The sequence below is a fragment of the Pollicipes pollicipes genome, unplaced genomic scaffold (assembly GCF_011947565.3).
Source record: "Pollicipes pollicipes isolate AB1234 unplaced genomic scaffold, Ppol_2.1 Scaffold_4002;HRSCAF=4701_pilon_pilon_pilon, whole genome shotgun sequence".
In the NCBI taxonomy this organism is placed as follows: domain Eukaryota; kingdom Metazoa; phylum Arthropoda; class Thecostraca; order Pollicipedomorpha; family Pollicipedidae; genus Pollicipes; species Pollicipes pollicipes.
This window is the reverse complement of record NW_023596420.1, coordinates 4819453-4829460: the sequence shown is the minus strand read 5'-3', so window position 1 is coordinate 4829460 and position 10008 is coordinate 4819453.

Sequence of the window (10008 nt, the reverse complement as noted above, 5' to 3'; positions counted from 1 at the left end):
TGGTGAGGGAGCTCCTGTTGACGGTGTCGGCCGTGACCAGTGCCGTGACGGTGGTGCCCTGACCACGGCACGCTGCTGTCCTCCATCTCAACCCGCTGAATCTGCGGAAGAGCGCGGCGACGTCAGTCGTGATTGTCGCCGAAGTTACCAGTGTGAGCAGCACTGAGTGCGACACGATCTGAAGAGAACAGGAAGGCTGGTCGCGGGTTTGCCGCACGCACGGCGTAACTGGTCCCCCCCCCCCTCTCCTCTCTCTCTCTCTCTCTCCTCTCTCTCTCTCTCTCTCTCTCTCTCTCTCCTCTCTCTCTCTTCTCTCTCCTCTCTCTCGCACTCGAATGACGGACCTGAACGCGACATATTACGGTCTGCTGCCTCATCCCAGGCAGCACGCACGCTCCGCTGTCACCACGGAGCCACGGGGGAAATCAGCTAGAAGGTCAAAAATATTCGCGTAAGGAGCGTTGCCTTCGAATACACTGCGATGCTCAAATGCGGTTAGTTCATTATTTTTATTTTCCGTCGCTTTAGAAGTTCAGGGCTGCTCACACCGATGGTGTCAACCTCTGGTGTCCATCGGAGAAGGCAATAGGTGAACGTCACATGAAACTGATTAGAATAAGATCTTTAGCGTGGCTTAAACACCTGCAACTTGCTTTACGGGTGGTAAAGTGCACGTCGTACCATGCATGAGCGTCTCATTGGACAGCACGGAAATTTTAAAGGATCTTCCTTGACAGATCGTCTTATGAGCCTCTTAAGACCTATCAGATGCTGTCAAGAAGCCGTTTGCCAGTCAAGAAACATATTTCTACGGTGCCTGTGAGTTAAATGGAAGAACGTGGTGACGTAAGTCTTTAGTAGAGCGCTCACCCATGGCTTTCCGTTTCGTGTGTTTGAGACTGATTACCAGCCTCATGATGAGCCATTCCACTCACACCGCCGCTAGAGAACCTGGTGTCAATTTCCACACATGCTAAGGACGCCGGAGAAAGGAAGTTCGGTTGATGCAATCAATGGTATCATGCTCACAAAAAACGGACTGCAAATGGTAATCGATCGCACGTTCAACGAAATGTGTGGCAATGAGAAAGCTGAAACCGCTGCCTGAAACGAAACGGCCATGTTTTTTTTTTAGAACGCCGGGGGCTTTTTCTGGCAAGTATCGTGCAAGCCGAACGTTTCCAAGCAAGTTCAGTGCAAAGGGCTGAGTATTTGCAGGCAGGCACAGTACAAAGAGTCGAGCGTTTGCGGGCAATACATTACACAGAATCGGGCGCTTGCAGGTGAATACATTACAGAGAGCCGAGCTTGCAGGCAAATGCAGACGTGTCAAGCACTTCACATGGGGCCTGCGTGCGAACTGGTTTTACCACTGGGAGCGGCCGTCAGCCTCCCATCCTCGGAGCGCCACGGCAAGTCCGATTTCCCGGGTCACGCTCGCCGCGCCCGCCACCCCGTGACGCAACAGCGCCAGTCCGGGCCCGGCGACGGCGATTATCTGACAGATGACCCGGCTGAGGGTCCGCCGGCAAGCCGGAGGACAGGACCGCGGCGGTCGGGAGGCACGGCGGGTCGTCAGCGAACGAGAAGTCGCCAGATGGGCCGCCGCGGACCGCGGATGACCGGGTAGGACGATCGGTCGACAAACTGGAGGCCGGGGATGATCTGCGGGCTTGCCGCCAGGCGCAGGGAGATAAGCCAGGCATCCGGCCCGGCCAGCAGGGCAGGAGGAGGGTAATCCGGGTGCCCGGCTCAGCCAGCAGGCAGGAGGAAGGTAATCCGGGCGCCCGCCCAGCCAGCCAGGCAGGGAGGAGGGTAATCTGGGCGCCCCGGCCCAGCCAGCAGGCAGGAGGAGGGTAATCCGGCGCCCGGCTCAGCGCGGAGGCAGAAGGAGGGTTAATCTGTGCGCCCCGGCTCAGCGCGGAGACAGAATGGAGGGTAAGCTAGGAGCCCGGCCCAGCCAGCAGGCAGGAGAGGGTGATCCGGGGCGGCCCGGCTCAGGCCCGGTAGGCAGGAGGAGGGTAATCCGGGCGCCCGGCTCAGCGCGGAGGCAGATAGAGGGGGTAAGCTAGGCGCCCGGCCCAGGCCAGCAGGCAGGAGGAGGGTAATCCGGGCGCCCGGCTCAGCCCAGAGGCAGAAGGAGGGTAAGCTAGGCGCCCGGCCCGGCCAGCGGGCAGCAGGAGCATAAGCCAGGCACCAGGCCCAGCCAGCAGGCAGAAGAAGGGTAAGCCAGGCGCCCGGCCTGGCCAGCGGGATGCAGGACGGTATTGCCAGGCGCCCGGCACAGCGAGCGGGGTATGCCAGGCGCCCGGCCATTAGCCAGCAGGTATGCCAGGCACCAGACCCAGCCAGCGGGCAGCAGGAGCATAAGCCAGGCACCAGGCCCAGCCAGCAGGCAGGAAGGAGGGTAAGCCAGGGCCACAGGCCCACCGTTGTCCAGATATCAGATCTGGCCGCGAGCCTAAATTACACTGGACGGCGTCATGAATGGCAAGTGCGGTGCTTTTTGGCTTCTTATGGTTACTCTCATGTGATATTCACCGCTTTATGAGGGTGTTGCGTTTAAGTGTTCAAATGGTGTGTAATGATCTCGGCATAACTTTTGCTGTTTTTGGCCCGGTTTGTTTGAGAAACAGTATCTTTTTAAGTAGTTTTCTCAAATTGGATCCACAGTTGCTTGCCATAGATGCTTCTTTAGATTGCTGTGACGTGCTCCTTGTTTTTACGCAATCGTCAAAATTTTAAAATGTTCTAGGACACTTCCCGTGACAGTCATGCGCAGAACGGTCATCATTTCTTCAATGACGCGAACAGCGGCAATATATCTACATAATTAACTGATTGATTCCATCGCGGCAAGCATAATAAATCCATCTTTCAGCTAACGAAGGATCGCGTTAAAGCCGATAAACCCCGCTACAATCCAAACCGCAGAGACGGACGCCGTCATATCGGGGCCGGCGCGAGGCCGCCCGCAGAAGCTGGCTGCATTATAGCGGCTCCCACAAGCACAGCTCAACAGGACGGGCCGGCGGCGGCGCCGGCGGCGGCGGAAATGACAGATTGCTGCCGCTCTCAGGGACCTTATCGACCATGCAGGGCGTGATGCGAGGCCCCTGCTGTGCGCCACGGCGCCGCCGATGCCGCGTCACGCCGCTGTGTGATAATGACAGGGCCGGGATAGGAGCGGGGCTGCGCGTGTGCGGCCGCTGTTGGCCGGGATCGGAGCGGGGCTGCGCTGTGCGGCCGCTGTTGGCCGGGATCGGAGCGGGGGCTGCACCGTGCGTCCGCTGTTCGCCGCGTCTGAGCGGTGCGTGGGGTTTGCTGCGTGATGATGACTTACGGAGCTCTGGATTGTGGGGTTTGCTGTGTGATGATGACTTACGGAGCTCCGTGTTGTACGGTTTGCTGTGTGATGATGGCCCACGAAGCTCTGGATTATGGGGTCTGCTGCGTGATGATGACTTACTCTGGATTGTACGGTTTGCTGTGTGATGATGACTTACGGAGCTTTGAATTGTGGGATTTCCCATGTGATGATGGCTCACGTAGCCTTGGATTGTGGGGTTCGTTGTGTGATGATGATTTACCGCGCCCTGGATTGCGGGGTTTGCTGCGTGATAATGACTTACTGAGCTCTGGACTGTGTGGGTTCTGTGCGATAATGGTTTACTCGCGGTCGGAATGTGAAACCGCTTTGTAGTTATGCCTGACTAGGTGGGCGAAAGGGAGGGGGGGGGGGGGTACGGTCCGGCCTGACTGGGTTGCAGTGGATGAGAATTTCTACGCGATAATCACTGACTAATGACGCTGCTGCGGACGTGCCGCATGTTCATGTATAAGAAGAAAAGTGGTTCTGCAGCCGTTACAAACGAGACCTAATGTAAATGAGAAAAGATGCTGTCTTGATGCGCATTAGACTCCGTGTTCGTGGCAGGAACGAGTCAGCCCATAATGACTCACCAGTCATCTGACGGTCATGTTTAACTGCGTGGACTGGCGCAGAATCCCATGGCCGGAACTTCCAGAGATCTGCGAGGTGAAGGAATAGCCCATATCCGGGGGGTGGTGCTAAATTCATGTGATTTATTGTGGAAACGGAAAGAGCAAGTTAAATCAAGCACCGGCGCAACTTTCCAGGCAGTCGCAGCTCGGTTCTGCGTCAGCTCGGCGGCAGCCGCTATTTTTCTGGCCAGATATGCGCGTACACTAAGTGCCACCAATCCCATCCCTGAATGACCTGTAGGTCTAGCGACCACACCTCCGCCGGCCGCCGCCAGATGGCAGGCTTGTCCTCGCGGCTGGGGGCCGTCGGCCGCGGGTGACAGCGCCCGACGCCAGCTGTTGATAGGCGGGATGCCGGTCTGTTTGCACTGTCACGCGACCCGCCCGATGACGGCGGCCGTGCCAAAAAATATGGGGGCGTCAGGTTTAGTAGCGGCCTTTCGCTGCCCAGCGACCGACTGGACCCGGTCCCAAGCACTCTTTTCACGATATTCACAAGGCGACTGAAAGCGAGTAAGTTTCTGTTCCTGGGCCCCTAAGCTGGTCATCCGCCGACCCGAGGGGGGTGCAGGAACTGCCCGACAGATACACAAGACCCTCACACCACACAACACACACACACACCACCACACACACACACCACACACACCACACACAGCAACACACACTACACACACACACACCCACACACAACACAACACACACACACACACAACACACCACAACACACAACACACACACCACACACACAGCCACACACACACACAAACCTACCCCCCCCACAGCACACACACAACACACACTACAACCACACACCACACACCCACACAACACACACACACACACACACACACACACACACCACACCAACACACACCCACACACACACACTACCACACACACACCCACCACACACACACCATCACTAACACACACACACAACACACACAGCACACACACAATCACCACACACAACACCACCACACCACACCACACACCACACACACCCAGCACCACACAACACCACACACACACACTACACACACCACACAACACACACACACACAAACATACACACACACACACACCCACACACACACACACACACAACACATCACACACCACCACACACCACACACACACACACACACACAACACACACACACACACACACACACACACACCACACACACACACACACACACACACACACACACACACCACACACACACACACACACACACACACACACACACACACAACACACACACACCACACACACACCAACACACACACACACACCACCACACACACACCAACACACACACACACACACACACACACACACACACACACACACACACACACACCACACACACACACACACACACACACACACACACCACACACACACACACACACACACACACACACACATACACATACATATATATATATATATATATATATATATATATATATATATATATATATATATATATATAAAAGACCCTCACACACACATGCACACACACACACACACACACACACACACAACATATATATATATATATATATATATATATATATATATATATATATATATTATACATACATACTTTGGGAAAAGGCACACCGGCACTTGACACCTTATGTGTCAGGCGGGTAGTTGGATATCGAGAGATAAAGGATCCTAATCAGCCTTTTCTCGTTCCTTTCACGTGTCAAATGTATCAAACATCTAGTTTCGTTGGGTTTCGTTGGTGAAACGCGTAATATTGGTGCAGCCTCATGGCTTTATGAAAAGCCAGGCAAGCTGCTGGATTTCGCTGGGGCTGTGCCAAGCGCATTTATACTTAGGCGGCACTCTTAGCCATACCCTCCAGCAGTGATATGAGCGAAAAAGGCATGATTTGCATATAAACTGCCGGTTGGATAACATTTTGCAGTTTTTCCTAATCCATTGAACAACCTGCATTACGGGTTTTCTTACTGGAAATGCCCGACCTTTAATATGCCAGGACATACCGGTCAAAGAATTACATCAAACATCTCTGATCGATACAAGGTGTCTCCTCTTTGTATGTTCTTTGAAATATCCCATATTATATATATATATATATATATATATATATATATATATATATACCTTCACCTAGAACTGGACGAAGACGAGGATAGTCAGAGTCGGATATGTGCCTGCAATTCCTTACTGCTAATGTTTCAGTCCGGTTAACCAAATGTCCAGCCAGTTGCATTTCAAAGCTAATTTATATCAGCAGCCTAACATGCCCGTTAGTAGCAAAATGTCACATACAAATGAAAAGCGACACCGTGAGATCTAAATATGAGTAAAACAAGCGATTAGGTCAATAGAGCGCATATTATAAAATTAAGGAGGCAATCGTAGCCTGGGAAGTCATCCACCATAGCTTTAGGAGGCAAAGGTAGGTAATGGTAGGTATAAATAAAAGGCAGGATGTTACTTTTTCAGTTCAAAATAAAGAATGCTTACGCAGTTTGGCAGCGTATTAAAAAAAGACGGAAAGGAAAGGTCTACTTAGATAAATGATCGAAAATGTCATCAGAATATCACCAGGTAGCGACGGCGGCGCGGTTCACTGGACAAAAGCCCGACAACTCAACAATGCATTTCTGCAACTGCCATATCCAGCTTTTTGGTCAGACCTGTCCTATCCAAACTCATCTAGATCAACTCCATGGCATGACCTGGATCACAAATCTTGGAGCCCTTTTGCGATGTGGTCTGGAAAGTGTTCGGCGAAAAGTATAGGCCGCGCAGCAAGTATTCTAGTAGGGAGGTCACAAGGGAAGGATCCCCCCCCCCCCCCCCGGCCGGGAGGGTAATGACTCTCTTACTTAATACAAGAACAATTGGCCTTTTAACATCGTTTGTATTGGATAACACACACATATAGCACATGGTATTTGCTTGGGTTAAGCAAGCATATATGTATATGTGCCTTCTAACTCCACCCAGCGAAAGGGGACGATGACCATAAGCCGCGCAACATTTCGGCAGTCAGGTAAGCTGGAAATGGCCTGACGAGAGCCGATCACAGCCGCAGGCAGTCGTGAACTCTCCCAGCTGACTGAGCGGCCGGGTATTGCCTGGTCAGAAGCCAACTCATCAACCCCACGGTACCTCGTGGAGTGAAGTGAGAAGTAAGGCGTAAGGCGTAAGTAAGAAGTAAGGCGTGGCTTACACCACCAGGCGGCTCCAGAAGATCCAGAATCTGAGATTAGCCGCCACGGGGATCGGGGACATGCCAGCGCCGAGGTTATGTCCAGGAGGCCATGCTCGGGGGAAATTGACCACTGCGATGTGCCGACCTGGGGAAATGGGACGGGCCGAAGTTCGGCCGATCCGATCCCTGCGGCGCAATATCTAGCGCCTGTCAATTGCGTGCGTGTTCGAAGGGGCGGGCGGAGGTATTACAAATTCACAAACGGCTCGGGACACCAGTGAATTCCACAGCCATGAAATTCCGTTAGGAAAACAAGCCACGCCCTTTCTCGCGACACGCCTAGCATCCACCGACAACCGTATTGCTTCTCCTATATGCAATCGAAAAACAAGCGTCAAAGTTCGATGAATTTGTTTGGTAGGCGACGAGATGAACTCTATGACAAGGTAACCTTGTTACACGCATTTTTGTATCAAAAATACCTAGTGAGTAATTTCTTAAGGGGGGTGATGCATACACAAACAACAAATTGATGCTGTGCGTAGCGGTGCAAATCAATGCGCACCAATACGAATCGCATTAAATCAGATCACTGCAATCAAAGCAAAATCAAATCATATCAATCGTCAGTAATATTATTTCATCAGATCATCAGAGTGAAAGTTTGGTGGCCTGCGCTGGGGGGGGGGAGGGGGAGGGGGAGGGAGGGGGCGGACGCCGGGCGGGCCGAGTCCCGTCTGGTGACAGAGGGGAACTGGGGACGGGTAAGAGACGGTGCAGTGTCAAGGTCGGGCCGTTCTGCGCAGCGCATTAAATTTTCCAGGAAGTGACACGTGAGCTGAGTGGTGAGCGTGGGAGGCACCCAATGATCTCGAGCGTAGAAAGTCTGGTGAATGAACTGATGAAATCATGACAGAAATAATTCATGGTTGCGTATCAACGCAACTAGCTGTTCGGATGATAAGCGTCAACATTCATGAGAGAAACTTGGCTTAGTGAGGGTCAGGCGGACGTGGGCCGAAGTGTTCTCCTCAGTCACCAAAACGCCTGAAGGCTCATTGGCTCCAGTGCATCTATCCTCGGACTGTGCTCTGGGAACGAAGGGAGGGGTCGGTCGCAAAGATGAGTCCGAGAGCGAGCAGCTGTGTGGGATACCGTTCCCACCGGGGACTCTGGGGGCGTTATGCTTTCATTAGCCTGTAGGATGGTAAGGAAAAATAGCTTGTTCCATTTTTGCTCGGTTGTTCAGCAAATGACTGCCTTTTTACACCTTGACTTCATCGAAGATGGTATGCTGGATCTACCCCGGACGACCCGCCCCCCTCCCTAAAATCGCTAGTGAAGTGAGCGACGACCGGCCCTGGCCTGCCCAGAGATGGATGAAATTACCATATGTATACATAAATACATATATATATATATATATATATATATATATATATATATATATATATATTGGTGCCGAAAGTTGATGAAAACTGTGTTGTTATTACAGCACAAAGATGACGTGCAGAACATGTTCACTTAATATTTGGTTCTAACACGTACATCTCGTACTTTATTACATTCGATGACAAACTACCTCCAGTCCATTGGAGCGAGAGTGGTTCGCTAACAGAGCAGCCTGAGCCGCGCCTACAATTTGGAACAGCGGGTGGAGAACCTGCACCATCTGGGGAAGAACACTTTAGCCGATGTCAATGATCAGTCGAGTCGCTGTTCATGGGACCAGGAAAAGATCGGAGGGGATCCCTTTCCGGGAGACATTATCATCTGGCTGAGGGTGAAACGTGACCCCAGTGTCTAGGAGACCCTGGTGAGGAGCATCTGGTGACAGAAAGCTGCCCATCCCAACCACAAAGTACTATTTGACTACAAGTGGCAAGCAACAGGTGGTGGTGGAATGGCCCTGTGTTCGGTAAAGCATCGCAATATGAGTGTGCAGCCAGTTCAAGGTGCGGAAGGACCGCTGGATCAGGACTAGGACCAGGACCAGGAACAGGAACAGGACCAGGACCGCTGGAAAGTTTCGTATACGCAAAGAAGTCAAAACTGGGGTTATCCCTTTATCACTGCCTGCGCTCTGCTTAATATGAAGCTCCTTGACGGGTCTCTGTTTTCCTTTTCGATGTCATGGCGTTAGGAGCGTCAGTATGTCGCTGATGGTTAAGGTAAGCACCTTTAGCGTCATGATCAACAGGTGCTTTTTAAGATCAACCAGCGCCCGAGGACGGACGGGAAGCTCCCGAAAAAGCGACAACGCTTCTGACGAGCATAGTGCAATGAGCCGATGAACTATTCTGTCCGAACTAGCGCCTCGTCCCATGCGCTCATCAAAACTATGTGTCCGTTTCCCACAGCAACAGATCGTCATGTAGAAACAAGCTCAGTCCGGGCACAGACACCCGGCGTAACATCTGCTGTAATTATGATTCTGAGTGTAGTAAATGTGTCCCTGGAGTATGCAAAGCACACCCCAGAACATCACGATACAGCGCGAAACCATGTTCGGAACCCGTTTCCGGTGACCGAACAGGTCAGCGGAAGCGACGCGGCGGAAGCTCGTGCCGTGTGGGGGGTGGGTGACGGGAGGGCGTGGCCGGTTTCCGGGTCACGCGCCGCTGTCAGCTCCGTGCGAAGTGCAGCGGACCACCGGTGAACGCCAATTGACGGCGCCGCGCCGCGGCCGGACGCTGATGGATCGCTGGTGACGGCCCGGGCCGACCGTCCCGTCAGGAGCTTATTGAACGGGGCGGGGCCGGGCGCCACCCGCGGCCCGGGTCGCCGGGTCCGG